At 50.7% G+C, this 8,105-nt stretch overlaps 1 protein-coding gene and 1 long non-coding RNA gene across 2 annotated transcripts in view; both read left to right on the top strand.

The window, feature by feature from the left end:
• Positions 1-8,105, top strand: part of P2rx5 (purinergic receptor P2X 5) — a 36,308-nt gene that overhangs the window by 11,400 nt on the left and 16,803 nt on the right. The gene's annotated exons all lie outside the window — the stretch shown is intronic.
• Positions 1,962-6,251, top strand: LOC111818633. The gene is made up of 3 exons (XR_002822581.1): positions 1,962-2,044; positions 2,749-2,904; positions 4,208-6,251. It is a non-coding gene; the product is annotated as an uncharacterized LOC111818633 (long non-coding RNA).

Here is an 8,105-nt window from a genome sequence, read left to right as displayed (position 1 = left end):
CATTTACAACAGAAAGCACAAGATTTACATTTATAATCTAAAACGTGAGTTGACTCATTACAGCCCCATGGGAGGATTCTGTCAGAACCTAGGATTGGCTTTTGGTTGCATCCAGGAAAACTGGGTCCTGTGATAGAACTCAATGAGGATGTGCTCCTGAGAGTGATTAAGACTGAGTGCTAAATGGATTCCTCCTAACTGCAGGCAGTCACTTAGGGGATCCCCCCCTCCCATGTGTGTGTATGCTGTTTCTTTTTTCTTTTCTTTTCTTTTCTTTTCTTTTCTTTTCTTTTCTTTTCTTTTCTTTTCTTCTTTTCTTTTCTTTCTTTTTCTTGATTTTAGGGAAGGGTCTACAGGGTGTTCAGGGTCTCACTACTAGATCGGATTCATAGTGATCTGCCTGTTTACAGCCTCCCAAGAGCTGGGATTACAGGTGTGCACCACCATGCCTGGTCTCAATTGCCAGTGCGCCCTGGGGGAGGGGCTGGCAGGGCAGGCCCGGGATCGAAACCCCAGCTCTTGCGCCTGCTCGCAGGTGCTTTAATCTGATGAGCTATTTGGCCAGCCCTATGCTGTTTCCTTTTTATTTCTTTTCTTTTTTTGTGGAACCGGGGATTGAACTCAGGTCCTTGCACTTGCCAGGGAAGTGCTTATTCTACTGTGCCATCTCGCCAGCCCCTATGCAGTTTCTTATGATGTAGGCAAAATCATGACATCTGGGGACACACCTCTACAGTGAAGGTAATGGTGCAGAGAAAAGGTGGTAATGGAGGCTGACAGAGGAGGAACAAGGAATTGCTCAGTGCCATTTTTGGCCTCTGGGGACCGTTCATCTCTCCACCTGCTCTTCATCATCCCTCCCCTCCGTCTCCCCTTCTCCATTCAAGATTGTCAATCCATGCTGTGGGTGGAGTCTTCCTCTGGTGGAGAGGATGGGCATTGCACTCAGCCTGCTCTGCCTCCAAGTGGTATGTTCAGGGGACAGTGCTGCCCCGCGGTGTTAGCTCAGGCTGCCTCCCTTCCTTGGTCACTGCTGTGGCATCCCTGATGGGTAGGCTCAGACTGTTTCAGGCCATCTTGCCATGACTGGCAGAGAGGTATCCTAAAATGTTGCTTTTAGGGCTGGCGAGATAGTTCAGCAGACTTAGGCAAGCTCAGGGACCAGGGTTTGATTCTTGGCACCACTATGAGTCTGAGCTGCGTAGTAAGACCCTGTACCAAATATATATATTTAAAAAATGCTGCTGTCCTGTCATACCTTCCCCTATTTAAAAGACAAGGACCAGTGCCTTGACAATGATGTGAGACTGGCTGATTACCAACCACTTCTATAAAAAGTGCATTTCACTCTTTTTTTTTTCTTTTTTTTTCTTCGGAAGCAGGGATTGAACTCAGGCCCTTGTGCTTGCCAGGGAAGCGCTTATTCCACTGAGCCATCTCTCCGGCCCCTGCATTTCACTCTTAGCTCTCAGGTCCAGTGGCATTTTGATTAGCTTGCCTCACTCTCTGTAATGCCCTTTCCAGCCTTTGCATAAACTGTTCAGCTTTCAAGACTCAGTCAAAAACAACCAAAAACCCCACCAGACTCAGTCCAGTTTTCCTTCCTTACTAAAGTCTTCTGTCCATCTCCCCATTATAGGGCACATCACTCTGCTTCACACTTGATTGGACTCTTGTGGCAGAGGGAGGTCCCTAGTAGGTCTTGGGACAGCTGCAGTGGAGCGGGCGCTCAGCAAAAGCGTGTTGAAGAAGTGCTTGGATGGGTCTGTGTGGCATAGGGGAGACCAGGTGGAAGTGCTCCAGTGTTCCTTTGTGTCCACCATGGACCAGCTCCCTTGCCCTGGATGAGCTGCCCCTTTCTCTAGTGTTCAAAGGGGACATGGAGACCCCTTTATGGGTCATTACAGGAGCCAATGGTATCAAGCCCAGGATCCTGAGTCGGGCCCCCAACTCTTTTGCAGGGGGCTTTCTTCTGTGACCTGGTACTTATCTACATCATCAAAAAGAGAGAGTTTTACCGTGACAAAAAGTACGAGGAAGTGAGGTCAGTTAATTTTCTCCCAAAATGGTAGGGGCCCCTGAGGGGTCCCCTCCTCCTCAGCCTAGAGCTGTCACTTGGCTGGGTGTTGGATTCCGGGTATAGAAGGGGAGGGCGAAGGGCTGGGGAGGTGATGTGTATCTGAGGCCTTCTCCGCAGGGCTGGATTCCCCCTCAGCACAGCCCAGTGAAGAGGCCTCTCACTGTATGACTTTGGAAAATCCCAGGACTTGCTAGGCCTCAGTTGCTTGGGTTTTAGGATCTTTTAAGATGCTTGGATTTGGTGGTCCTGGTGGGTAAAGCCTGGATGGTAAGGGGAAGAAAAGGTGGATTTTTCTCGTGCTGCAGAGGCCTCTTTCCAGGGTCTGTTAGGTGGGTTTGCACATGTGTGAGGGCGTGTGTGCACATGAGAGCTGGTCCCATTGTGGAGAGCAACAGAACACAGCATGGGGAAACCTGATGCTGTGGGTGGACAGAAAGGCCAAGTCTGTCAGGAGGAGCTGGGATCCGAGAGGACCTAGGACAGGCACCTGGCACTTCCTCAGTCTCGTGACAACCTGGACCTGCCAGTGTGCCTCTGTGGACCTCAATCTGCGTTGTTTGCAAATGAGGGCCTGGGCAACTGGGCAAGCCATGCCTGGGGGCCTGCCACCTAGTGTTCCTGGAGGGCCCTTCAGGGTCCACTCTGGGTGATGCGCATGTCCTGCCCAGGGGCCGAGAGCATGCGGCTCGGGAGGCCAAGGCTGAGGCTGAGACAGAGGTGATGGAGCGGCCACCGACCAAGGAGGAGCAGCCCCAGGCCCTGTCACAGAGCTGCAGCTGGAAGGGGAATGGCGGCGTGTGCGGAAAGCTCCCTCATTCCTCCAGGTGAGGCGATGCAGGCAATCCTTGAAGATTTGCCATAGGGAGCTGGATGGGGAGATCCTTCCGTGCTGGGTTCAGGTTGTAGGGGTGCTGGTGCTGCTGTAAACCCCATCCCACCCCCGCTCCAAGACTCTGGGGTCCCCTTGCAAGCCAAATGTCTTATGCCGTGCTGTTCCAGCCTGTGTAGCTAGTTATTCCGTTCCCCCAGCACCTCTCCCAGCCCTGTGCTGCCCTGGGCTATTTGTGTATTTTAACTCATATAAGTAACTTAATGAGGTGGACACAGATTATGTCCTGTTTTACCAGTGAGGAAATCAAGACACAAGAAGATTAAATAACTTGTTCAAATCCCACAGCTAACGCATGGCAGTTTGGGATCTGAATCCAGGCTGGATTTTTTTTTTTTTTTAGGGTACAGTTCACCAGTGGGATTCCCTGCCTGGACAAATCCCTCAGTCTTCCACCTGCCATCAGATTACCCCATAGTCCCTCAGGCAGAGTCCCTCTTCTGTGGACTTGGGCACTGCCTGGCCTCTTTTGCAGATGTGACCTCTGCTTTGGGTGGGAAGGAGACCTGGGTTGAGGTGGGAATCCTGTGTCTGGGCTTCTCTGCTTCTGTTTCACCATGTTCTGGGCTCCCCATTTCTTCTTTTTTCTTCTCTCAGTGGGGTTGGACACACTGGCTGCTCCTGTTCATTTAGATTAGGGATTTGGGACAGTGCCCCCCCACTCCCAAGTTCTCTGGCCTGGACCAGTCCCCCCCTCCCAGCTTTCATTCTTTGCTGAGTCAGGGTTTGCAGTCTCTGGGTAGGGGCTGGATCCAGTGGGGAAGGAGCTTAGAAATAGCTTGGGGTGCAGCAGAGGAAGGAGTGGGGGGAGGGGCAGCTGGACCAGCTGGGGGCAGGGCAGGGACCTGAATAGAATGGGCCTGAGCCAGCAGCCCTCCTAGTGCTTCTTGGGCTGTCACTGTACATATCCATCTGAGCATCTGTACCCTCAAGGATACAATGGCCACCTTGCTTGTCTTGGTCCAGCCTTGTCCATTGCTGGGGAAGGCTGTGTGCTCATGGGCCTGGGCCCGGGATCGGGATCCCACCACAGTGGTTGCTGCTTATTGCTGGTTGGCTCCAGAGCCCTGCTGCCCTCCCTGTGTTTGAGCTGCAGCCAGGATCCCTGAAGGATTGTCCTCCGCCAGATGCTGCCTGCCTACCGTGCTGCCAGTGAGCATGGCTGCTGCATGGCTCTGCCTTTAGGGAGGGGACCCAGTCACAGACTGAGCCCCCAGCAGTTCTCCCCCAACCCCCAGGACTGGCGTCTTAAAGAAGGAAAAGGTGAACGTACGGCAAGTGCAGACTTTGCAGACAGCGGGGACGTAGCCAGAACTGATGGCTGAGAGAAGATTCAAAGATGTTGGGGCCACAACCAGTCTGCATCTTGGAACTGGGAAGATGTATTTTGTGCCTGTATGGGACAGGGGCTTCTGGAAACAGACATCTCTCTTGTACCTTGGGATCCTGCAATAAGCTTTTTTTTGTAAGGAGAGGAGCCTCCTGTTTGCCAGAGTGGGCCACATCCAGAAGAAGAGGCCCTGGGGCTGGCACCCAGGGAAGGGAGCAGGCTAGAGGCCTGGGTGGTACTGATAGGACACTCATTTATTCATCCATACAGTAAACATTGATGCATGTTTTCATGCTGGGCCCTAAGAGATGCTTTAATAAGACGCTGAGCTAGCCCTCAGGAAGGGGAATGTGGAACTCCCCTTAAAACCAACCGATAGTACAGCCAGGTCTGGCCACTCTGGCTTTCTTTTGGCCTCTGAGACTTTTACAAGTCACAGTAGAAAATGTTTGTTGCTCAGAAAAAGTTGAGGACAGTATCAAGGGGACATCTAGCCTTCCCCTAGGTGTAAAAGTTAAAGGTGGCCAAGGAGGAACTGGAAACAGAATGGGCCAGTCAGGAGACAGCTGGCTCCTAAGGGGAGAGTCCACCTCTGGGGTCTTCTAGTTAAGATGGGCAAGGGGGATAAGAGGTTTGGCTCCATTCTGGCCTTCTGGTAGGTGCGTTGGCCTGTATGGTTGTTCTTGCTGTTCTCTGGGGCTGGGTGACACTGTCTGGCTATCTCACTGCTGTCCTCAGAGGCTTCATTTTAAGTGTTAAAGAGATAAAGGATGCACTGCCTCAGCAGGTGTAAAGTTCTCAGGGATCTTGCCTTCCCCCACCTCACCATCCCTACCCCAGCTCACTCTCCCTGCCTGGCTACTCCAAGGAGGGTCCCCGGACCAGCAGCAGCAAGGGCATCACCAGGATTTGTTAGAAACACAGCTTCAGCCTTCTCCTTCATCTCAGCAAACCAGATCCTGGATTTTCCTAAGACCTTGAGGTGGTTTGAGAGCACATTGTTTGAGAAGCCCTGGTTCTTGGAGGAAAAAGGCCAGCTTCTGGGTGCAAAGCTTCTATATCAGCATTATACACATGCAGCCTCGAGACCAAGGGGTCCCTCTCCCACCCCTACCCCCAGCCCCAAAGCAGCATTTTGTTCAGTTACTTGAATTAAAATATTTTGACTAGTCAGTACTTACATGATTGAAACTTTAAAAGGCATAAAAGAATAAAGTGTCCCTCCTACCTCTGTTCTCCATAGACCAACAGCATTTCTAACTTCAGAACACTCCCTTAGTTTGCTAAGAATCATTTGGTTACCTTTGCAGTCCCCTAGGAAATAATCTTTTCCAGTAACACCGAGTCTTCTGTCAGAGATGGATATGAATACACTTAAATCCTAGACTTGGATCCAGCTACCTCAGTTCTCCCCGTCTCATTTTGTGGGGCGAGTCCCTTCAGGACCCAAGGGCTCATTACAGTTGTCTACATTGCCTGGCACTACAGACCTTAAGTCCCGCCCCCTTTCCTCCTGGCTAGAATGCTGGGCACCGTTGTTTTTTTTTTGTGGGTGGCTTGTGGCTTCCTAGGCGCCAGGGGGTGTCTTCTTTGGAAGGGGCATTTTCTGTGCACATGGGCTGAGGAGCAGCCTTCCACTAAGGACTTTCTAGGACAGAAGGGGCCCGGTAGAAGTTGCTGCCACTCAGGCAGAATGGTATGGTGCCCAGAGTGGGATCTGTTATAGAGAAAACTGGCTTCTTGACATTGGGTTCCCCGGGAGCCAGGAGTCCATGAGCCAACCTGAATAGAAAGTGAAACATCCAGGTGATCCCCATAAAGGTTGCACTTCATCACTAAAGCCAACTGTGTTTTATAACCTAGTGTGTTATGTTTGTGTTGGGAGGAAGTAAGAGAGGCAAGGGTCATGGCTGCTTAGGGATTAGTCTGCTTCCTTTCTAACTTGGTGTTAAAATGGCTCTGTGGGGGTCCTGGCCCTAGCTCAGGCCTTTAAGTGGCTGCTTCCACAAAGCTGGGAGCCTCAGGTTGCTGTAGTTCGATCCCCACAACACTCCAGCCAGCCAAAAGTGCCCTGAAGGCATTCGAGGAGCAAAAAAAAAAAAAAAAGGCTCTGTGGCAGCCATATCGCCTAGGGACCAGTTTTACCATTTGTTTCATATTGGAGTAATATGCCTTCCTACAGTCGTTCATTTGGGTCACTCAGTAAATATTTGCTGAGTTTGTGATGTATCAGGTGTTGGGCTGCCTGCAGTGGGGAGCAACACACCTGCTCCCTGGACTCCGGTGCTTCCTGCGTGGCATCATGGACTCAGTAGGCTCCTTGGAGGTTTTCAACTAGAAGCAGCTAGAGGAAGTTTCCCTGAGGAAGTGACAGGAGTTGAAACCTGAAAGGCTAGAAGCAGCCTACCTCGGTGATGGTCAGGTAGTCCATTTAAGGGGGCCACATGTGAAAAGAGACGTTGGAGAGGTGTTCTTTTAATCAAGTTGACTTTCATTATAAGGACTGCCCAATTAAACTTTATTGCTTTAGAGGACTTCTCCAACCTAATCGTTTCTTGGAAGCCAGTGAAGCTGTCTGGGAGGTCTCCCTGGTTTGGTCAGGCGTCCTCTGCTCAAAAAGGCTTGGGGCTTCAGCACAGCTTCTGGATCCTGCCACATACTCTGGCCAAGTTGCCTTGCTTTTTGCATGATCCTCCCCATTCCCTCAGACCTGCCGCATAATCTTGGTGCAAGAAGGCTCACTCTCATGCAAATGGACTTTTAAATGGGGGAAAAGGAAGCAGGAACACCAGCTCCTTGCAAACTTAGGGAAAGCCTCCTCTCTGAGGACTGGTTGCCTGGCTGGGAGGATGTGAGCACCAGCCTCTGAGCGCCCTTATCCCCTTGCTGGAGACGGAACACGTGCCTGCTGAGCATGCCTTCTACCCGAGCTGGATCAGCAACCCAGGACTCTTTATTTCTGATATTCCACAATCAGGTAAATGGTCTGTGCTTACAGTCATGTCCTAGGCTAAGCTGGTCTACCTAGTGTATCCCTGACTGTTACCACATGCTTTTGGTAGCACCTCAGTGGTGGCCTGTAGGAAATTTATACACTGGGTGCTATTAATACAGTATCATAGGGACCAGTAATAAAGGAGTAGTGTCCTCCATTCCTGATGCTGTGGTCATTTTGGCCCCCTGCCCATTTCTTCCTGTGGGAAAGAACTTCCTCTTGGGGTCTCTCAGTACCCTACCTAAGGACTATTATGACCCACAGAATTCCTAAATCACTTGGGATTGCACCTTGGGTGTCTGGAAAAGGACTCCACTTGGTTCTAACACACCCTTCCCACAAGAGACGTGATTCCCCCAGAGCATTCTCCCCTGGATCCAAGAACACTTGCTCTTCAAGACTCCACCGTTCTGTGAGCTGTCTCCCCTTAAGCCTGTACACAGAATTAAAGGGGGGAGGATGGCAGACACTTCCTGGGCCCTGCTCAATATATGTACCTTCTGACACTTGGTTTAAAACAATAAAAAGCATCCATTTTAAATGTGTTCTGATATTTTCCCCCTTTGTATCTTCACAGTTACTCCTTGTCTTAGGGGAAAATGTCAAGAAACTAAAAGGCAGACACAAAGAACTAGTATCCACATATATTATGTTCCTTTGCAAAGAAAAACTTAAATATGGAAATTCTTTAAATAAATCAGGGCTGGAGAGATGGCTCAGTGGTCTAAAGCATCTACTTGGAACAAGCTTGGCAAAGCACACGGACTGCGGTTCGATCCCCCAGCACCACATGCCAGCCAGCCCCGCCCCC

This window comes from Octodon degus, unplaced genomic scaffold, assembly GCF_000260255.1.
Source record: "Octodon degus isolate 3935 unplaced genomic scaffold, OctDeg1.0 scaffold00098, whole genome shotgun sequence".
NCBI lineage: Eukaryota > Metazoa > Chordata > Mammalia > Rodentia > Octodontidae > Octodon > Octodon degus.
The sequence above is the reverse complement of the archived record's forward strand: the minus strand, read 5'-3'. Positions and strand labels throughout refer to the sequence as shown.